Raw genomic sequence first — 23,592 nt, 5'->3', positions numbered from 1 at the left:
GACAGGCTGGTAAGGAGATGGTCACCTTGTCCCCTGAGCTCCCAGAAATGGGACAACTTCCAGCCATTCCTGGTCCGTGCCTACTTGAAGGACTTTGGACAAGACCCTGTAGTGACAGGACAAGGGGGAATAGAGTCAAACTCGCATAGGGCAGGGTAGGATGGGACATTAGGAAGAAAATCTTAGTGGTGAGGCCCTGGCACAGGTTGCTCAGGGAAGCTGTGGCTGCCCCTGGATCCCTGGAAGTGTCCAAGGCCAGGTTGAACAGCGTGTCCCACCACCCTGGGACAGTGGAAGAGGTCCCTGCCCATGGCAGGGGGTGGAAATGGATGAGCTTTAAATTCCCTCCCAACCCAAACCATTCTGTAACTCTATGAAAACTAAATACATATTTTCTTTCCTTAAAGTATCAGCATTTATGACAGGGATACTCAGAGTTTTCAATGTCACTGTGAGGGCAAACCCACGATAAGTGAAATAATGCATTAGCATGTACTGTAGGTATAGTTTGGATGAATAATAAATGTCTAAAATTTTGTGGGTTTATTTAATTTTAAAATGAATTTAAAAGTCCTGGAGCTGCTGGAGGCAGCAGGATCCAGCAGGCCAGTGGGGGCTGTCTCTTCTTTTTCCACTACCTTCAAAAGCAAAAGGAACTAGAGAAGAGCTATCAGGAAAAAAAATCATTAAATTCCTCAAAGGACAGTAAATGAGTGGCACTGTGGAAAAACTCACCACATGGCCAATGTTAATGACCCAGGATACAGCAGCTCCCCATTTTTTACCCTCCACTCTCCTCCCTCACTGCTGGTGTGTGAAGCACCAGCCCAGTCTGAACACACCATACAATTCCTCCTTGTCTCTACAGATGTTATTTTCTTCATTCTCACACACTACTTAAAATCAACACATAATTATTTTTATTGGTTTTTTTTTTTTTTTGGAGAAACATAGTTTTTGTCCCAGAGAAGGAGGAATTTTTAATGCAGTATTGTCTGACGAAGCTCATTCTCATATCCTTTCCCTTTTGCAGTGACAGGCAAACTTCCTCTGATCCATTCAGAAATAAAGCACAAATGATATCACATCACAGTTACTTGTATTTCTTTATTGATATATTTCCTTTCTATGGTGTTTTCCCTTGGGACCTCTTTTTCAAACAACATGTTCAGCTATCAGCAGGTTAGATTCAGGATATAAAAATAGTTAAGACATCAGAACTTAAAGTTAGTGGCCTTTAATAGAAGTGCAGAAAAGGAACTGTGTGTCATGATACACAGGGATAAAGACATTTTAAAAATATGGAAAAAAGAGCTAAAAATATTCTTCCATGTACTAAATCTGCAGGGGTTACCCACAATGCTGAAGAGATTTTCTGTCTTACCTGCTTTCTCTTTCCTCCTGTTGGCCTGGCCATCCTTCCCACACACATCCCTTCTCTTTCCTGCAACCAATAATGACTTCAGTTACTTTGTGCCACCAAAATCCAGCACAAACCCCCAAAACTTGTCTGAAACCTCAGTCTAAAAAGTCCATGAGAGGAGTGTGACCTTATTTCTTTGAAGAATTGCAATATTTTAGCCTATTTATTTATTTCATTTTATCCATTTAAAGACTGGAGCGTTTTTGGGGGATATCACTTAGTGCTGCATTCATCACCTGGTTTCTTGATGCAGAATTTTTAATTTTACTGGATAGTAATAATAAAGAATTTGAAGTCAGCTCAGAGATCCAACTCTGTGTCTTCTGGAAGTGATCTAACTGTTGGATCAGTGTGTCCCTGGCACATTTGTAGAACAAATTCATATGTCAGCTTCCACAAAGCACTGGTAGTGCCTGAGCTTGCCAGCTCTGCCGTTCTACTGCAAATGAAACAAAATTCAGACTCAATCCAGCCTCTGCACCCTGTTCCAAGACTGAAATTCAAGCGTGGGGATCAGGGGCCACCTCTGCAATGTTGGTTCTGGTTAATCACAAGTTTAAATGGGCTCCTTTATCATGGGTATTGTTGAAACCTTGCAAAAGAAGTGCATTCTTTTGAAAAGAATTCATTCAATGTGCCAGAGACGTTTGGAGAAGTATTGATCTCTTGTGGTTTCCATAATTTTAAACACCTCCTGGATCAGGTAATCTCAACAGACTGGCACATCCACCTGGGCCAAAATTTCCTGCTTTCTGTGTGTATATGTTGCATAAAATGAAACGTGTTCACAACAGATTTGCTTAGCTGGCCCCACATTAATTGCTGCTGTGCCTACAGAAACTTCACCAGGCACAGACTTAACACCAGTTTTCATTTAATCAAGCTACTAATTTGCATCCTCTACAAACTTTCAGCTTATGACTGGTTTGAAAAGGCTGCCCAGTCCCTGGAGGATTGATACATGATTTTTTACGGGGCATGATAAATACCATTTTCAAAACTTAAATAAACAAGGTCTCTGAGTGTTTTCTCCTGAAAAGTTTTACCATGTTTATGACAATTTAAATATGCCTCTTGAGAGCCAAACCATGAAGATAAAGAATGCAACAGGGCCAGACAAGAGAGCACTGGCATTCTCAGCACAGACACATCGTAAAAGAAGAAAAAGCCTGACACTTGCCCCATTTTTGGATGACCTAAAAAACAGATAAATAAATTACTAAATAGGCTCATTACAGACTCATTCTGCTTTTTCATGTACCTACAGCAAAAAATGAATCACATTTTAATGCATGAAAACCAGGTGAAAACACATTTGAATCCTGTATAAAATAATGAGCTGTATTTTCATTTGAGATGTGTCAAAATAAAATACCACTGGGAGAAAGTGTGTCTCACTGAATCCTTTATAATAGGCAACATAACCAGCAATGTGTGAAACCAGAGAAATTCAAACCCACATGCTCAGAATCACCTTTAAAAGGTGGCAAGACTGGGTTTTCCTTTAATTCTTTTTGGCTCTTCCTCTTAAAGAGAGGAGACTTAGGCTCCACTAGGAAAACAGTAGTTTCATGGCAGATATTGGAATTTTGGGTAGTGTAATACCCACCAGCATGTACAAACCCAGAGCAGAGATGCCTCAGGTTTTGGTTGAACACAGTCAGGCAGATCTTGAAACTCACTCTGATGTATTTTGGTGTTTTGTACTTATTATAAACTCTACTGATTTTGCATGGGAGGAGGGGAAAAGTGTTGTGTTGTGCATGAACATGTAAACCAAGAATGAGTGAAATACACCCATTAATCACTTCTCTTGCCAGGGCAGGTGTGTGACCATGGAATGCCCCACTGAAGTGGAAAGCAAACAAACAATGAAGAAAAAAATATAAAATGAGATTTCTTTTCAAAGTTAACACAATGAAGCAGAGGTCCATGATAAAACAAATCTAAGGAAGGAATTTGTCTTGGGTTTGTAAATCTCAAAATCAGCTCAATCTCAAATTGGTGAACCAAAACCATGACAGAACTTTACCACCTCCCTACAAGAGGGACATTGGCAAATACACCCCATTCCTTGGGACAACATCACAAATTTCCTTCTCTTGATCCAAGAGCCAAGATCCATTTAGGGCCAAAGCTTCAGCTCGTGTTTGGGGTTGTGCTGGGAGTGTTCCCACATCTGCAGCAGATGTTACCTTTAACTCCCTCCACCCCTGCACTGCAGCTCACGGTCATGCCTGAAAATCTTCTGAACCTTTGAAACTCCTTTGTCCCTGCTGAAATTCTCAGGTGAGCACACAGCAAGTCAAAGTCCATCTGAGCAATAAACAGGCTCACCCAGTGGGAGTGAGTATAAATTTATGCTTTTTGGCCTTCCCATGCAAGCTGCACTTTAAAGCCTACCTGTACTGCAGCTCTGAACACAGCAATAATCCACTTGGGATCTGCAGAGAGATCAGAGGAGAAATCAGCTTCCTCCAGTGTTCAGCATCCCTTCTGTGGGAAATAGCAAAGGTAAGATTTTTAGAAAGGTGGAAATGTAAGCTTTAAAAACAGAAAGAGTAGAGGAAATTAGAACTAGCCGTAACAGTGGAGCTTTTACCATCTTTCTGTTGTCTCAACAGTGTAATGAGGCTAATACTGCAATAAAAGCTCAAGGAATGTACCCCAGCAGTCCCTGCTCACGAAATAAAGTCCCCAGCACACCCCTGCTCATCTGTCACCCCTTTTCCAGCAGCCAGGTGAGCTCATGGCTCAGCACAGGCTCTGGAGCAGACCCTCCTGGGCACAGCTGGGCTCTCCCACCGTGTTCCCTCGGGACCCTCAGCCCCTCCTGCACTTCTCCCTCTGCCATGGCCTCTCTCCCAGCTCACATGGGTGACAGATGCTTCTTCTCCCCCACCCCGTTTTGTCAGCAGGATAAAAATAAGTGATTTAAATCAGTCTCTCTTTAGTACCCAACCAGCTAGCCCTGCCTAATATTTGTAGTCTAAATAATCGCCATATGTGGCAGTGGAATACAAGTTTGTGGCCTTTTTTTTTTTTTAAATAGAAGTTAATCCAGCTTTGAGCTGGATTAATTCCCAATGAGGCTTGGGGACAGACAGCTGTTTCTCTTCTTTGGCCTGGGAATACTGCCCTCAAAAGCCCACCTATACTTGTCAGCATCCCTGATGGACGTGAGTTGTGCTCATTTTCAGATTCCTGTTTCACCCTGTGTTCAGGGGCAGCATTGCACCAGTGTCTGCTTTCAAAAAAACTATATATATAAAAAATAAAAAAGGTATGACATTTGGAAATGTTTTGTTGACTATTTTGCCATGGAATAAGAAAGACTTCAAAGCTCCCATCTTCATTTGGAGAGTTGGGAAGGAGGAATATTTGCAAAGGAGACATTTGACAGGAAAATCAGTATTAGCCTGTAGGGCAGTAGTGGAGCCAGATAAATCCTGTGCTGTCTCTTAAGGCTGAAACCTCACAGAAAGAGTTTTAAGGAAACAAGCCCTGAAGTGCTTATTTACCCTGTACCACATGACAAGCAGTGTTGAAAAAAACAGCAGGAAAGAGGAGCAAAAGAATAAACTAAATAATATTCTCTTGCACTTTTCAACCTGTTCATCCTGGGGGAAAAAAAAAACAAACCAAAAAAAGATTAATGTTCTACCTAGGTTACACATTCCCTTATTATTCCATGGCCCCCAAAACTGTATCCACAGCCAGAAAAATTACCTGGAGACCCTTTTTTGGCTGGAGAATACAGGAGGAGCAGGGTATCCAATATGAACATTTAAGTAGTCAAGGAATGCTGTTTCTGAAGTAAGGCTAAAATCATACCTGGGGTTTAAAGGCAAAAGCAGTTGCTTGGCAAGATTTAAATCTCTGTCTCTGCAGTTTTATTTTCTCACACACATTATGTAAGCAAGTCACCTCACACCTAAAATGTGTCTCAATTTGTGTTTGTTCTGCTTTTCTATTGCCACATTTGAAAATTAATAATTCAATGTCCTAATATTAGCTGTCATCTTAGCTGTGATAAAATTAATAATTCATCAAACCAAAATCAAACAAATGCCACCTTTTTATGCTGGATGAGGAATATACTTTGCTACATTTGCAGAGCTAAATTTGGTGAGATTCCACACTTTATTCTCAATGAATTCATATTTTACCAATTAATATATCATTTTATCATCTTCACTCTTTTTGAAATGACCTCTTAGGAAGGGTTTTGCACAGCCACACAGGTTTTATTTTTTCAACATATTTTTCCCAGATGAAAAGAACAGTAGTTTGAAAAGGCAAGGAACATTCACTCACTTTTATGCCCTTTTTTCCTGGTCATGCATATCCAGCTTTTCCAGGGAAAGTCTCCTCTGCACCTGCAGTGCTCTGGCCAAATTCCACATTTGTGTCATTACACTGAGCCTGTCTAAATTCTTGCTGGAATTTTTTTTTTAGTCTTTTTTGGAGAAGGAATCCCCCCTTTCCCTGAATTGTTGGGGAGTGCTGTGAGTGTGGCCCCTCTCAGCAGGAGCTGCTGGGCTCCAGCAGAAGGTGAAGGGATTTCCAAGTGTGGAGAGCAGCCTGTGCTAAACTTGCAAAGCGTTTGGAGATCCTTTGGGGTGAGAGGTGCTATGTAAATGTGAGGTCACCGCTGTTATCTGGGGTGCAAATGCATCCTGGGCTGTGATAGAAGCTGAGGGGGGAAAAAAATGAAAGGAAAAAAAAAAAAAGTAAGGAAAAAAAAAAAAGACGGGCAAAAAAGGAGTTAAAAGATATTAAAAAAAAAAAAGAAAAAAGAAGGGGGAAAAGGAGGCAAAAAAAAGAAAATATTATGGGGAAGGGAAGGGAAGGGAAGGGAAGGGAAGGGAAGGGAAGGGAAGGGAAGGGAAGGGAAGGGAAGGGAAGGGAAGGGAAGGGAAGGGAAGGGAAGGGAAGGGAAGGGAAGGGAAGGGAAGGGAAGGGAAGGGAAGGGAAGGGAAGGGAAGGGAAGGGAAGGGAAGGGAAGGGAAGGGAAGGGAAGGGAAGGGAAGGGAAGGGAAGGGAAGGGAAGGGAAGGGAAGGGAAGGGAAGGGAAGGGAAGGGAAGGGAAGGGAAGGGAAGGGAAGGGAAGGGAAGGGAAGGGAAGGGAAGGGAAGGGAAGGGAAGGGAAGGGAAGGGAAGGGAAGGGAAGGGAAGGGAAGGGAAGGGAAGGGAAGGGAAGGGAAGGGAAGGGAAGGGAAGGGAAGGGAAGGGAAGGGAAGGGAAGGGAAGATAAAATTTCTATCCATGCTGTGCCAGACTGTGGATGACGAAGTTGCCCTTTTCTTGTCTTATTGTTAAGTGGGAACATTAAACACTAAATTACTTGGTTTCTGCTTTTTAGGCTTTTCAGATCTTTACATAGTTTGCAAATTCTTCTCCCTTCACCAGGAAATATCAGCTCAGTCCACACAGAAAACTCCCTAACTTCCACCACCACTGCATCCCACGTGCTGCAGCTCCGAAACTCCTGATCCCTCCTTTCAGAACTGGTGCCACATCTTGCTGCAAGTCCACCTCCACATTCTTCCACCTTTTCTTCACATTTAGAATCAGAGAATGGTGGAATTTTTGAGTTAGAAGGGACTTTAATGATCATCTCATTCCAAGGCTGGGACACCTTCCACTAGCCCAGGTTGTCCCAAGGTCCATCCAAAGTGGCCTTACAGGTAGAATATTGCATAAATCACATTCCATATTGCCTTAAGTCCCCATATTCCTCCATAACTCACCTGCTTCTTCCCAATACCTTAACCAAACTCCCATCTTTTCACTTTTTTTTTTTTTCATTTTTGCTTTTGCTGTTACTCACCTGATTGGAGGATGTGGAATTGTGATTTCTGTCACTTAACCACCCTTAAAGGGACAAACTTTCTAATGGAAATTGAATAGGAAAGGTTGGATTCCGTGGGGAAATTTCAAATTGACAAATTTTCTGAATGGATCTCTCCTAACCTTGTTGCATAAAATATATGCATGTATTGAGCTTAATTTTTGGTTAGTATCAAAATGTATTGATCTGCAAGATAAATATTGACTTGACCTCGCTTTCTCTCAGTCTATATTTACTTCTAGAGTCAATAAGTCTAGAAACTGATCTGACAGGAGTCAATAATGGCTTAAAATTCTCAAAATAGCAGCTTTGCTCTAAGGTTGCGATTTTTTATTTTAAAGTTACTGCCTCAAATAAATAAAATGCTCAGGAGGACTTAACACTTTACTGCACAAAGCCATTGGGGAAACACTCAAATGCCAGAAGACCTTGATGTGACTTCAGGCCAACAGTGCCATTTCAGCACTGGCCAAGCCATACTGTAAATATTTGAATAGTGACCTACTGCAGTCCATCTTTTTTTGCCCTGTGTATCCTCAAAAATTGGAGCTTTGCTCCAGAGGGTATGCCTGAGAATCACTGATTGGATTTGTCAGGGTAAAATTGTCTTCAGCCTTGGGAAAATGCAAAGCTTGCTACTGGGTAGAGGTTGTCATCACAAGAATGCCCTTCCTGCCTTCATTTCTCTGCTTAGGGAGGTGGTAATTAACCCAGCAAGATTTGTAGTGTCAAATGGGATCATGTTCTTTCCCTTTCCTCCTCAGTGGTGGACAAATCTCCAGTACTGTCTTCATCCCTGTTTTTCTCATAGTGGTGTTACAGCAAAAATCTTCATGATTTGATAGCTCAGTTTTGGTTTTTTGGGGTTCCTTATGGAAAACTTTCATTAGGAGGCAGTTTAATAATTCAGTTATTTGAGCAGCTTTTCTCTAATACCTGAGAAAATGCTGTAATTTGATTCAAGGGAACCATTGTCACTGTCAAGTATTTCCCTGTCTGCTAGAGACTGGTCACCCTTCTGAGAAGTGCAAGAAAATTATTAAAACGCAGAGAAAACAATAAAATTAAGAGAAAACAGATGAGAAAAAGACACAGTAGATTGACCTAATATTCCTTTTTAGGATGAAATTGAAAAAATATTTATTTGCTCTCTTTGTTAAAGGAACCAAGGAATGTGGCAGATAGTTTTAAGTGCTGCTAAAAAAGAAGAGAAAAAAATTCTGTCTATATTTTTCCCCAGGAAAGAGTCCAGAATTTTGGAATCAGTAATTTTCTTTTAGGTTTTTGTTCTTTTGAGGTTTTTGGTTTTTTGTTTTGTTTTTTAATTTTTATATAGGCAGCCTGCAGAGAACATGTTGTACAAGACCCTGGGCCTGTATTAAAATAGTCTTCTGCTGATACTCATTTATCTGCATGTTTTAAAAGTGGGTGAAGCATGAAGCGAAGCATGTAATAGACTTAAGAACACATAGGTACAATTAAATAGGGAGGAAAACAATTACTTGTCATTCTTGCTGTGCTAATATTACAGAGAAAAACTACCAACATCTGGAAGACAGTTTGCCAAAATGAACGGGGGGAAAGGAAGATTAAAAACTCCCATTCCTAAATTCCATGGGTGCAAAAACCCCACGTGAGCATGGACAAAACAAAACAACAACAACAAAAAAATCCTAAAATCAGAGCAAATCAGCCACACCAGAATCCTTAAAAAGTCAGGAATCGTTCCATGGATAGTGTGACATATTTTTTCCTGGGAACTTGTAGGAAAGTTCCCCTCAATCATCCAGCCCAAAGCTATTCCATGGTGCTGTTTGCTTTGATTAAACACAGAGTTTCACATCCTTGGGCAAAACTTTCAGGTTTTCGGTAAAGAGCTGAAAGAATCAGGCACAGAGTGAGTCCAGCTGGGAAGAGGGAAAAGGAAAAGGAGGTAGGACAAGGCTGAGGGGGGGTAAAAGAAGGGGTTGAAATGGATCTGCCCTTCCCTCCAGCCTGCCCTGCTGAGCTTGGGCAATCCTCCTGCCAAGGAGAAATTAATTTCTACATCTTCGAGCTGAGGTGAGGAGTCCTTTCCCAGAACTGAAAAATAAAGTAAAATAAAAGAAATCATTCCTAGTCTGAGCAGGCAAATTTCTATGAAAAGAATGTATGATTTATGTTTAATTTCAGGAATCTGCAGTCTCCCGATGCAAAAAATGCCTTTGCTGAAAACTGTCCAGCCAGCTTCTGTGATTTTAATTAAATAGCAAAACCGTGTGTCGAAATTCAGTCTCCATCCCCATTTACTAGTGGGTGTTGAAAAATAACCAAAAAAAAAAGAAGTATTAAAAAAAAAAAACTTACTCTTTACTCAGCAACTTGAACAAATTTCAAGTCATTTTGTAGTTGGGAAGAATGCTCACAAAGACAGAGATTTTCTTGACTGAGATCATCAGAGCCAAGAGCTGAAGCAATTGTGCAACTGAGAAATGTATTCAAGCTTATTTCACAAGAATTATTTACTCTTTAAACTATTCATTCACACTACAAGAAAAAATTAAATTAAAAAAAAAAGAAAAAAGAGAAAAAAAGGGGGAAAAAAGAAAGAAGAGAAAAAAGGAAAAAAAGAGAAAAATATTTTTTAGACAAATTATCTCCCCTGATATCTTCAAGATGATTATCAGAGCAGGGACCTTATCTCCAGCAGCCAAAGGCAGAAAAATGCTTGGCCAAAGCCCTTTAATTCAATAGGCTCCTGAATTGTGCCTTTGCATCCTCATAGCCTGATACCAGCAGAAGGGAGAGGCTGATTTTCATTTTCTGTGCTCTAACTTTCTAATAAACAATAAGCAGATTGCAGCCTCCCTCTTTTGTGCAGGGGAAAATAAGCATTTTTTTATTATTATTTTTTTTTAATATTACAAAAAGGGACAATATGCTAAAAATATGCAGCGAACAAATATCATCTGTACAGACTGGAAGAGAACCTTCATAAATTAACCTTATTAGTGCATTACTGTAAGCGAATGCCAAAAAAGCTCCTAATTTGCATTAAGATAGATTTTTCAGGTTGGCTGCATGATTTAATTAAAGAAAAGATTAAGAATCATTAAACAAGCTGCTCTACCTTGCAATAACAGAATTTATATCTGATTCAGGTTAACGAAAACACAGATGGTGATTCAGTAACTGTTGAGTTGCTGTAACAGAATGAAAATGATCCCATTAGTTCTCTGGAAATGTGAGGGAATTTGAAAATTAGCATGCAGATACATTGTATGGTGCTAGACAGCTTGGTCTGCTTGGATCATCACTGATTACTCTTTGTTTGGGTTGGCAACACTGAACTTAATAAATGAAAAAATGTTCCAGTATACCACAGTTGGAAACTGTTCAAGGTTGAAATAGGTGTGCAGACTTTCAAGAAGACAGAGTTAAGTAAACAAATGTCAATCAATTTGGGGCTGGCAACGTTTTTTTCTTCCAGAATGTCTGTTCTTGAGAAGCAAGTGTCATCAAAATTGAAATCCTTTGCTTGATACATATGTTCATGTGGTATTTATTATTACAAAGGTATTTTAAATGCGTGTCGTTAGTTTACAAAGGAGCCACGGCAGCCTTTGGATGCTAAAAGTGGAGAAGAGCTCTCAGGAAAATGGGTCGGGTTGTGTGTGGCACTGACAAAGAAATCAAACCTGCTGCAAAGGCAGGTTGTGATGGGAGGAGACGTAAAATAAAGGTAGAACCCCTCCTAAATATTCCGGTGAATTGGATAAGGCCCATAAGTGATCACTGTTACCCTGTGAGGGAGAGCAGAGCCTGGGCAAGGGGGATTCTGTCCAGCAGGTGACATTTCCATGGCTCTGGCAGAGATAACGGCATTATCCAGGGAATGACACCTGGATCACAGCAACCCTGTGACCAGAGCAGGAGGTCTGGATGACAGAACTTGCTCAGAACAGTGCACGAGCTCAGATCAACACCAAATTTTCCACCGTGACTCATTCCGTGGCATTAACACTCAGGCAGCAGGACAGGAGGGTGTCTCCTCCTTCTAAGAGGTTATTTTTCCTTTTCTTTTTGACTTCTTCATTTTATTGCAGCTGACTTCAAGGCCAAAAGGTTGCACATAGGGTGTTACAACAAAAACGAGGTTGTAACACTCGGACTTTTAGGTTAAAGTGTTCTTTGCTTATCACGTGTTAAGATCTTTCAGAAATGATGTAATGCACCAGGGACTGTGGTGCTACATTTGCAAACCACCTTTTTTTTAATCATTAATTGACATCATATAATAATGTCCAGCACACTACTCCCAAAGTGATGGCAATTAATCTTGTAGGGGGAAAAAAAATGACATTTTTAGCTTTTAGCATAGAAAGGTCATAAACAGGTTGTCTTTAGTTTGACTGGATTTTAACCATCTGATCAAACTTTTCTTTTTTTTTTTTTACTTTAACATTTCTTGAACATTACCTTGTTTTTTCTAACACTTACATATTTAAAGATTGCATTTAGGAGAGATAGCCTCAGCAACTTGGCAGCATTTAAAAGCACACATGTTATTGCAAACAAGTGTGTCTTAGTTACAAAGGAAACCTTTGCTGTTCTTCCATGACCAGCACTTTTCTTTTTTTATGTCTTCAGAAACTGTTTGGTGCACGATGAGTGACGGCACTGAAGAACATTGATATTTTTTTTGTTTGTTTGTTCGTTTTGTTTTGGTTTTTTTTCTTTCTCTCATTTAGGAACAGGGGTTTGCTCTCAAACAAGGTGAACCACAGGGAAAAATATCATTAAATATTTTCTCAGTACTCCAGCTTGCCATGGACCGGTTAAGCATCCTGTCTTTGTACTGATCAGGCTGCTTGCAGTTTTCATATAATTGCAAATCCGTCTCCCTCCTTGGCTCCTCGAGCAGGGATGTAAAGGACTGTGAATTGTGCAGAGTCTTCCCTGTGAAATTGTACAAGCGAGGAAGATGCTGAGGGGTTATGCTGTGCATGCCAACATTGAGTGTTAGCTGGAAAGGGCTGGATTACCGAGGAAAGAGAATGGATCAGGATATTAACTGCCAGCTATCGAATGATCACAGGATATTTTGGTAGTTGCTGCAGCAAAACTGAGCAGATCTTTTTAATATTCTGTCTTGTTTTCCGTGAAAGCTGTGAGGAGCACAAGAGGATATTTGATTTATATTTGTGCATTCTTCTTTGGACGAGGACTGTGAGAACCCAGTGATTTTTGGTTCATGGGAGATCTGGCACATCGCTCTTTTGGTTTGGATTCAAGAGGTTCACATCCCCCGAGTTTCACTTTGACTTTTGATTTTGAACAAATCCAAAAAAAGGCAAAAAAAAGCCCTGATGAACCAGCTAACTTTCACATGATTTCCACCCAAAATTTTAAACTTTGCCCCCTTCACAAGTGGAAGACTGTATCTAAAACTATAGGCTTTCCAAAAGCTGTTAACCGCAGCTATTTTTATGCCAGTGAGGAAGATAACCCAAATTCTTCTGATTTTTCCTGGATGAGGGGCTCAAATATCCACATGATCTTCCCAGAAACCCTATTTATCAGAGAGGTAGTTATGTGAGTAGAAAAAAAAATCAGAATAAGAGCTTGAGGGCTCTCCTGGCCCCCTTTTTGAGAAAACACGACCGCATTATTCCTACCTCCACCCTTAAATTCGCTGCATTGGGCATTTCAAGAATGGGTTAAGCACAGCAGAATTTCTGGATATGACTCTGTCCAGAAGATGCCATTTGCCTAAAAAGAAAGCTCTCTCACATTCCATGGGGTCATCTAAGATGGAAGCTTCACAAAGACTTTTGGATGCTTGTCAGGACCTTCTTGTAAATGCTATGTCCTTGGCCAGTTCCAGAATACCTCCCGTGTGAATCTATCACAGAAAATCATGCACACGGTTCTGGCCCTCATTAAGAAAAAGGAAAAAAAGAAAAATAATGAAAAGCGGGGAGATCTCTGAACATCCAGGATTAACTTTCTCAAATATCCTCAAAGGAGAATCACAGAGTAGTTAGGGTTGGAAGGGACCTATGAGGATCTTCTTGTCCAGTCTCCAAGAAGGTTACATAGCCCAAATCAAACAACTCAGAGGCCTGCTTATCCCAATGGGCCCCTTTTAGAAAAGTATCAATGCGTAGTAAAAATGTATAATAAAAGTGTTTTTCAAAAACCGCTATTTGTCATTTTCAATTTCAATTTATGTTTCTGGTTTTATCATCGTGCTTTTCTCAGGTGATTGGACTCAAATAAAAGTTACATTTGTAGTCTTCTTTTTTTAATATGGGATTTATGGATTTCCTCAAAAAACTTATGTAATACTTTTCACAATGGGAGTTTCTTACTCACCTCAACCCTCTTACCATTCTTTGGTATGAAACAATAGTGCTGCATTTGCTTTTCCTATAACAAAATAGAAGTAAACTCCCAATTTTAAGCATCAAACTTCAGCATTTGGACACTTTTTCTTCCTCACCCTCCTTATTTTCTCCTTTACATTTCCTTTCCTTCTTTTGGCAGAACTGCCTTAGTAACTTCAGGGTGTTTGGTACTCCCAAGCAAGAAATTACAGCATCTGGCAGCTCTACCCAGGTTATCTCCACACATCTAACATTGGATTTTCAGCTGACATTTCACAGGATGCTGGAATGTGCTCCATTATCTCTGTAGAAGCACTTTGAAAATTTGGATGAGATCCAGTTAGGGAGCCAAAAACAATACTGTGGAAATTACCTGACCAGTCAAGTCTATAAAAAGTGAGTTACAGACAGCACAAGCTAAAACAAATAATTCGAATAAATATTCCTTGGGAATCCCATAAGTTAAAATGAGAGTAATGAGGACATTATAATGCTTCAGCGTAAATAAGTAATAATAATATTAGCTTTCTTTGTCTGAAAAATTGTCAGATTCTACCTCTCAAGCCAGGTTAATTGTAAAATTGTTTGGGATCTTGGATTCTGGCAAGCAGAATGTAACTTTGAGCTGGACTCTGGAACAACCTCGTGGATGATGAGAGACCCAAGAAGCAGCAGGCAGCCCCGAGCAGTGCTACTGGACCAGACCTCGGCTTGTGTTCCCATGACACTCAAAGAAGGCAAAAGAGGCACATTTTCCACAAGTTTGTAAACATAACAGCTTCCAGCAAAAGTGGTGAGAAAATTTCAGGGATTTGGTGGGTTTTTTTTCAGGCATCTACTCCGTGTCACTGGTGGGAGCTGGGAAAGTGACTGTTGCCATAAAATGGACCATAGGCTCTTTACAAAACAGGATGAAATGTTTGTATTTGGCTATTATGGTGATGTATGTTAAAAAAAAAAAAAACAAACTAAGATAAATAAACATATTAATTATGTGTCAAACCACAGGACATCTCTTAGGACACTACGATGGGAAGACTCAAATGCTAGAGATAACTTTGCTTCATTTCAATGTATTTCTTGATGAGCTTTATTAACCTTTCGGGACAAATTAATCCAGGAAACAGTATTTGTTACTGTGACCTTCTGTATTTTCTCCTCATACTTAAAGGCAGGATGATTTCCATCCAGAAAAGAATCTAGGTGGTGGAAATATATACCATCCCAGTGACTTAAATATATCCCTGTGCTGTGCTGGGACCCAGAAATTAGTGCCCCTGTTTCTAAACTGCACTGGAAGCTATTTAGTTAAGGAAGGACAAGTATTTCCCTCCTTTCCTACTCCTACTGAGAGAATTTGAAAATCACTCAGCTCATTCCCCATAATTTCTCTCCATAGCCCAATAAAAAGGATAATCTTCTGTTTCTCAAAACCAAAATTCAGATAGAAACTGCAGCCACATTAGAACAGCAGAAATAACTTTCTTATTCCTCGCTCCAGCGTATAGCATAAGTCCTTTAATTAAAGCAACTCTCTGGTCAAGCTGACACTTCTTTTTTTTTTTTTTTTTAATTGCAGTCTCCTGACACTCTGTAATTTACTTTATTTTAATTCTTCAGGGTGTGTGAATGTTTCAGAGTGCCCCAAACGAAGTGGGGGCTGTCAAAAGATGCGATGCTGCGTCATCGCGGAGCCGATGGCCACGAGCCAGCTCTGTCAACACTTGGCTTTGTACTGTCCGGGGGAGAGAAGCTGATTCTTCAGCAGTGTCTAATCAGTTTAAAACAAATCTGGAAGATGTTACTAGAAGACAAGATGAGATCCAGGCTGCAGCAGCCTCTGCATACAAAGAAGTGAAGGATTTTGTTTGAAAATGAAATTAAAGAGGTGGAAACAACTCTTGACAGTTTCAGCGGGATTTTAACTGTGGGTAAGAAGGAGTGAACTACTGGTTTAGGAAATGGGGCTACTGGTACCTAGAGAAAGGACCTTGTTCTGTCACCTCTGATACAGAGATATCAGGCGAACAGATCTCCCAGCAAGCAATGGAAAAATTCCTGTATATTCACAGCAGCATTCCAATACACAAACGGGACATACAGAAAGTTGGAGAGTGACTTCTTACAAGGGCCTGTAGTGATAGGAGCAGGGGAACTGGTTTTAAATTGAAGAAAGGAAGATCTAGATTAGAGATTTAGAAGAAATTCTTCCCTTTGAGGGTGCTGAGACCCTGGCACATTGTCCAGAGAAGCTGTGGCTGCCCCTGGATCCTTGGAAGTGTCCAAGGCCAGGCTGAATGGAGTTTGGAGCACCCTGGGACAGTGGGAGGTGTCCCTGCCCATGGCTGGGGTGTGGAACGAGAGGAGCTTTAAGGTCCTTTCTGACTCAAACCATTCTCTGATTCCATAATTCATCATAGTTTGGTTAATTCTTGAAAGGAGACCAAAGGCAAATAATTTGGAGGGTCACAATGACAAGAAACAGTTACCTAATAAATCACAGAAGGTGTATATAGAAAAGGTAAATATACATACTTTTGATTTATGGAACAACTTCCATCTGAGTCCATCAAAAGGTTTCAGAAACTAAATGTTTCCATCTCCAGCACAGATATCAGGGAGCTCCACATTCATCTTTCAGTGCCTCATCTGGAAACCTCCTAACAGCCCTCGATCGCACAGGTGTCCTTGCGAAAGAGAAGCTCTGATCGTCTTCTTTGGGATGTGTTTCTGGAAGATTCCGTTTCCTTCTGGCACCGTGCAGTAAAGGAATGAAGGTAGAAAGCCAAACTTTCTTTCCTGCCTGCAGGCACCTGACCTGACCCACAGAACATGACCAAGACACACTTTGCCCTCTCAGGACTCAACTGCAAGGACAAAAGGGTCATTTCAGTACCCAGAAAGGGAATGGAAATAGTTAATAAAGTGGTAGAGGAGCTACTGGAGCCTTCTCTTACTGCTACAGAGAAGATGTGGCAGGGGTAAGAGCAGGATGTGTTTCTGGGAGAGCAATGTGCTGGATTTAAAGCAGAAAACAGAAAACCACCTTAAATTAATTTAAAAACAATCAGATAAGGTGTTCTATAAAACAGCTGTTACTGGAAAAGGGGAGAGGGGGCAGGGAAAGAGCTGTAGAGCCACAGGAAATTCCTCCACCAAGCTGAAGGAACCCTTCAGTATCTCTCACGATTGCAAACTGGTGAGAAGGAGGCAGGAAGGAGCAGGAATGTCCTGCCTTTCTCACAGCTGCCCAGTGGGACCTGTGAGTTTCCATCAACTGCACCAGAACAGATAAACTCTCAGAAGCCCAGGCATCTTCAACCCCAGCAGATGCAACATCACCCCTTTTTCATTTCCCTGCTCATCCCACATTTTAAAAAAGATGAGATTTGAGTTATTTTCTTATTATTAAAGAGGAGAATAATTCCCAGTGAAAGGAAAAAACTTTCCTTATTGCAGGAACTCAGAGTACCACGATGTGTTCCCCTTTCTTCTAATTTCAGAAAAGAAAACCCCACCCCTTTTTCCCTACAATATTTTGTCCTTGCTGTTTTTCTTCTCTCAGAAAACTCTTCCCTCGTTCCCTTCACTTTGATTCCTACCCATGTTTTTGGTGGCGTGGTCATTGGCTCCAAGGGAGAAGAATTTATTCCTTGCCCTCTAGGGCTGCATCTATTAAACCTCCCCAACTTTATTGAAGTAAAGCCTGGTGAAACATTATTTTGCCTGACGTGGGAATTAACCCAATATCTGAGTTGAGACAAATTCCTCTACCCCTCTGTAATTCATCTCTTTCACTTTACATGAGGATTTTTCTCATGGTCTGTGAAGCAGGTCAGATTACCTTAGATACTTTGTCAGTAGCTGAATGGATAGGGTATTATAAACTCTAATTTACAGTCTCCTGTAACTTACTGTATATAAAATACTGAAAGATTACAGATTTGCTTCAGCTAAACACCTAAATGTCTGCAGCTCAGACAGGTTTGGCCATAGAACCTTTGCATTTAGGGCCTGAAGGAACTCTGCCCTGATGTCCCCTGAGCAGTGTGAGCCACAGTTTGAGCAGTTTGAGCTGCTTCTGTTCACCCAGTGAGGTCCTGGGTCACACCTGGATGTTTTGCATTCTTGAATTTACTCCTTTTATTTCCTGAACCCACAGAATATGTTGAAGTTTGTCACAGCCACCTCTACGGCCACTGGATACAAACCAGCGCTCAGGTTATACAAGAGCAACCAAAATATTGGTGCTCTTTCATTTTTTAATTAACACAGGGAACTACAGCAACTTTTAATAATGGCTTTCAGCCTCTTTTCTTTCATGGAATGGTTTGGGTTAGAAGGGACCTTCGAAGGCCATCCAGTCCAACTCCCCTATATTGAACAGGGACATCTTCAGCTTGGCCAGGTTGCTCAGAGCCCTGTCCAAACTGGCCTTGGATGTTTCCAGGGATGAGGCATCATCACCTGAGGGAGACCTTTGTTCCTTCCTCCTTGCAAATCAATAATTTCATTTTCCTTCTTCTCTTCTACTCCTTTCCCACATCATTGTCACATCAACTTCAGTGGACAGGAAGATCTGGAAGGTCTGAAATCCTCTGTGCACTCTCAGTTTCTCCACTCCCTTCACCTTCACCAATATTCCTCATTGCCCACCACAGAAGACTCCCATAATAAAAACTAACACCACAACAGACACTAACCTTGTTGCAAAACTAAACCTGCTGAACTGAATTACATCCCTGGCTGAGGGAACGAGGAGAGCAGACACACATTGTGGCAGGAAAACCTTTGGCTGCTCCAGTTCCTCTCATCCCAGGAATGGCTGAAACCATTCCAGATGCACTGCTTACCTTGGGAAGAGGCAGAGGGGATGCTGCACCTCTCAGTTTGACTTCCACATCTCCTTCCTCTCTGGGAGATGATCCCAAGCAGCTGCTGAATTCTCCATGATGAGGAGCATGGGCTAAATTATCCTGCAGTTCCCAGCATGGAAACTGGTCTGTGGGTAAAGACCTGAGTCTGCAGCATCTTCCATCAGCACAAAGCGTACAACTGTGCAAGAAACCTTTTCATAATCATGAGGAAAAAGAGAGAGAGAGAGAGAAAAAAACCCAACAAATTCTTAAACGTATTCAGACTCAGCTGGAATTCAGACCAAGAGATGGACTAGCTACTTACTTATCCCTGAGGCACATTCACCCCTCTCTATAATTAAGCTCTTGGGCTGTTTTGTTAGTGGTGAGAAGCAGGCTTTGCCAAAAGTCATCTGGCTTTCCCCCTTAGAACACTGACAGGTTTTTTTCCCCCCTCCTTGCTAAAGAAAGCTTTCAATTTTCATTGCTTATGTGCTTTAGGTATAATTATTTTTTTTACCTTTCACGGTGTTATTTCCTACCCATAAAATTATACAAAAATGGTCATCAGCAAGCCTGCTGAAAAGACCATCCACCATACACTACAGAGAATAACCTTAATATTTATAAAAAAAAAATAAAGACCATATTTCTTTTAAAGATCTTGCTCTAAACAAACTGAATTATTCATGCATAGAATTGTACAGCATTAGAACACCTGTTTTCAATCATGCATAATGTAAAATCACTCATTACCTCACAAGAGCCTCTACATCTCCAGCAATCAAATGGCATTGAAACAGAGGAACAGGTGCTTGGCAGGTGGATCCAAACAGATGTTTTAGGCTTGGTTGTCTTTTCTTGTACAGGTGTGGTGATCTTGTTTTCAACGGCATAATTGCTATTTGAATAGGTGATATTTCATTCTTATGTGCTTTAATATTTATTTTTGCTTCTTCAATTCCTTTTTTTCCCCCACTCTGCTAACTGCACGGGCTCAAAGCAGCTTATGAGATGTGGGAAAGCTCTGGGCTGATACATCAGTGATGCAATGGGAAGTACAGTTCCTCTTACTCAGACCTTCATGCCACAAATTCTCAACCAGGAGACTTCGTCCTTTTTCTAGACAACTTGTGCAAAACTACTGCAGAGACCTCCAGACTCTCACCCAAGATCCAGCATTCCCTTCCTGAATGTTGTTTGAATGTTGGATTTATGGAGATGTGATAAACCTTCAGCAAAACAATAAAAGAGGGAATGGAGAAGATCTCTGCATGTTTTTCGAGGATTAAATTATGCACAATTTAAATGTGCCTAAAAACTCCAGCAGACTTAGTACACTGATGTCATGAAGGAAAAATACATCACTGATGGAGAGCAGGGTTAGATGGGATATTAGGAAGAAATTCTTCCCTGTGAGGGTGGGGAGGGGCTGGCACAGGGTGCCCAGAGGAGCTGTGGCTGACCCTGGATCCCTGGAAAAGTCCAAGGCCAGGCTGGACAGGGCTTGGAGCAGCCTGGGACAGTGGAAGGCGTCCCTACCCATGGCAGGGGGTGTAATGAGATAATCTTTAAGGTCACTTCCAACCCAGACCCTTTAAGGATTTGATGGTTCCAAACCTTGACTCTGCTTCTCAAACTCCTGATTTTCACGTGGGCCCCATGAGAGAGGGATGTGGACTAGGGGCCTTTGCTAAACCAGATTGTGGGCCTGGCACTCTGCAAAAGCTGCAGAAGGCACTGAACCTGCAAGGAAGGCAAAAGATAAAAAGGTAAAAATTTGACATCTTCCCCTTGGAATTTAGAGAAAATTAATGAAAAGTGGCCAAAAAGTATTTTGGTGCTTCAAGCACCGATTACTGGTTGGCCGAAGCCGATGTGTTCCCACTCCTACTTCAGTTTCAACAGCAAAGAGACAAATCATTAAACAGCTTTAAACTTGGCACCATGACCAGCATCTCCACAGAGCAGCCAAGGACTGAACATCCAGGGTGGCAGTTTATTGCTCTGACAGGTCACTGCCCTCAGGCTGTGTTTGCTCCTCGTGGTCCGACGCCATGGGCGCAGAGGGATGAACAGGGATGCAGTGACCTGGATGGATGCTTCATCCAGGTGTGTTCAGAGCAGAACAGCTCTTCATGCTCAGCATGTGATGCTTGCAGGGTGTCAACAATGGATTTGACACGTGTCAAACCATTTTGTGTGTCAAGGACCAGAGCAGTTGCATTTTTGGACCACAACATACCACCACTGAATTCTTCCCTGTGACGATGGTGAGGTCTTGGCACAGGGTGCCCAGAGAAGCTGTGGCTGCCCCTGGATCCTTGGAAGTGTCCAAGGCCAGGTTGGACAGGGCTTGAAGCAACCTGGGATACTGGGAGGTTTCCATGTTCATGGCAGGGGGTAGAACAAGAAGATCTTTGAGGTGCCTTGAACCCAAACCATTCCATGATTCCAGGATTTTAGAACACAGAAGATAATTTGTACAAACATGTAGTTCAATTAATCTGGTCCACTATTCCAGATTAATTCGCTGCATTTTTCAGAGTCAGAGATCTCATTTTTCTTTCAGTATATATAAGCATTTCCCAGTATTTTCAAGCAGGACTGGCAAAAGAACCTGATTCCCCCGATCAAGGGATTTATTCTGGATTTACCTCACTGAAATAGGTGCTCATTTGCCAGGGCAGAAAGAACACTTAATGGATCTGTCCTGAACCAAGTATGACACAACTTAGATGACACTATCACACTAACAAGTAGGGTATCAAGACTCATAAGGACATATAAATATGTAGATTCATTTATCTATACAGTTCACACTTACAAAGACAAAAAGTACCTCCAGCATTCATTTACATGCTTACTCATGTTAGCAATTAAAACATATAGGAAAAAATATCTGATAAAAATTCTACCAGTCCATATCCAAAGTCAGCACATACCTCAAAACAGAAACTTCCAGAAACAGCAGGTGCCTGCAGTGACCTCTGTACCACCTTCACTCCAGCGCTTTGTCCTTCTCCTGAGCTCCCTCTGTGGTAAACAAATGGGCAGGAGGCTTCATTCCCAGCTGAAAAGCTCCAGAAAACCTCCCTTCAGCACATTTCCTCAGAGACTGTGAAATTCTTGTATTTCTGGGTCAGATACGTGTGACTTCTAGCAGAAGTTACTTTAAACACAAGAACAGCGAAGAGAAACAAAGGCTGTATCAGTGTATCCAGGGTGAAAATAAAACTCAGCAAACGCTTCACAAATTCTATTAGGGATTATTTTCTGAACATTTTTCTTTCTTAGGAGAAAATATGAACTCTTACCTTTGACACAACAGGTCCATCTTGTATCTCCAGTACAGCTTCAGCATCTACTGATGTCCCCCAGTGTTCCTCCTTTGACCTCCCATCCAGCCCCAGGTGCTGGAGCTCATCTTTAACCCAGGATGAGATGGTTTGGGTTGTTTTTGAACATTTCCACAAAGAGCTCTTTGATCTGGAGTGCTGCCTTCAGGAAACAGATCTGCCCTCGTCCTCCTCTTAAGAACTTTTGACCACTTTTTGCTGCAGGATCTTTTCCCACATCCTTGTCTCCATGACCAGGCTTCAAAGGACACCGCGCACTTTCCCTTTGACAGCCCTCACCAGCTCTACACCTCCTGGCTTGGAATGGGTCTGTGCAGCTTTTCTCCACAATATATTTCCATTCATTCCTCACATTTAATTTGAGTCTCAGCTGATCACAGAGGCAGCATGGATTGGCCTCTCCAGGATGCTTTGGATCAATTTTCTTCTCGCATGAAGCATAAATTATTAATAACACCAAGCACTCAAACCCCACTCGCTCCCAAAGTTTCACGCCGTTTACAAAGTATCTAGATGGATTAAAAACTCCAAAAGTTTGGTGAGTGTGAGCTGCGTAAATTCCAGGTGGGAGGGAAACTCCTGAGATAAAGGACTTGTAATGAAAAACATAGTTTTCATTTATGGGCCAGTAACAGCTCTTTTGTGTCAAAGGCCTCAGAATCATTCAGTATTGCTTTGGCTCTGCATATTCACCAATAAAATGGTCCTACTGCTCTTCTTAGGGAGAGGTTACAAGGGGGTTATAAACAAAGTGGAGAAATTAAAAGGTTTTTGCCCGGGTGCAATGTAGTCTGCATATCTTGTTAACCTGAAATGTTCATCCTGAAGTTCATTCACTCAGCAGTGCATGGTGGGCTGCACACTCTTCCCTAAGGGTGAGCAAACAGCAGCTTACAGATCACAGAGTCACAGAATTGTCAGGATGGAAAAACCCTCTAAAATCATCAAACCCAGCTGTTAATCTAACACTGCCAAACCCACCCCAAACCACGTTGCATAACTTTTGCTCGAGGCCAGGTTGGACAGGGCTTGGAGCAACGTGGTCTAGTGGAAGGTGTCCCTGGCCATGGCAGGGAGTGGAACGAGGTGAGTTTAAGGTCCCTTCCAACCTAAACCAGTCTGTGATTCTGTGATTCTACCAGAGAACAAAACTGAAAATTGCTCAGAGGAAAGATACAGCATTGCAAAATTGCAGCAAGCCTGTGACATCGTGGGGTTGATTAATCCTATTTACTTGTGGTTTAGACCCTCTGACTGCAACAGAGTGACTCTACCTCTTCATTAGCATGGAGGGAACAGTACCCACATGAAGACCAAACCCAGGTGCTGCAGTTATTCCAACTGCTTAGGTGTGCAATATATATATAAATATATATATTAACATATGTGTTAATATATATATTTATATATACACACATGCACACACATATATAGAGAATCATGGCATCACAATGTCGCCCTGATTCTTGAGTTTTCTAAAGCCTTCTGAGTTTACATTCTATTGGGAAACTTTCCCACACAGTTTCTGTAAATAACGTGTTGTTTTACATTCCTCCATGGAGGTGGAGAGACTTGATGTACTAGTGCTTTGTCCAATGTCTTTGGAGAGGTGGTCCATTCACTCTCCAATCCACTGTCACCTTTAGAGAAGTATAAAAGTTAGAGTCAGAAAATAAACTTGCTTTTTTGCCTTGCAAGGTGGCAGGTAGCTCGCGTTGCGCTTTCTCGTGTC

The 23,592-nt window shown here is 41.4% G+C and overlaps 1 long non-coding RNA gene across 2 annotated transcripts; it reads right to left on the bottom strand.

The window, feature by feature from the left end:
* Nucleotides 1–979: 979 nt before the first annotated feature.
* Nucleotides 980–22,893, bottom strand: LOC121470271 (uncharacterized). 2 transcript variants are annotated; one of them, XR_005981026.2, is made up of 7 exons: nucleotides 21,819–22,893; nucleotides 21,447–21,673; nucleotides 20,122–20,247; nucleotides 19,258–19,402; nucleotides 18,499–18,713; nucleotides 3,827–3,919; nucleotides 980–1,444 (listed from the first exon to the last, which is right to left on the bottom strand). It is a non-coding gene; the product is annotated as an uncharacterized lncRNA (long non-coding RNA). The 2 variants fall into 2 exon arrangements; XR_012056857.1 differs by having other exon boundaries at nucleotides 3,827–3,867.
* Nucleotides 22,894–23,592: the final 699 nt, after the last annotated feature.

The sequence above is a fragment of the Taeniopygia guttata genome, chromosome 7 (assembly GCF_048771995.1).
Source record: "Taeniopygia guttata chromosome 7, bTaeGut7.mat, whole genome shotgun sequence".
NCBI lineage: Eukaryota > Metazoa > Chordata > Aves > Passeriformes > Estrildidae > Taeniopygia > Taeniopygia guttata.
Note: the sequence above shows the minus strand (reverse complement) of the source record. Positions and strands in the feature narration are given on the sequence as shown.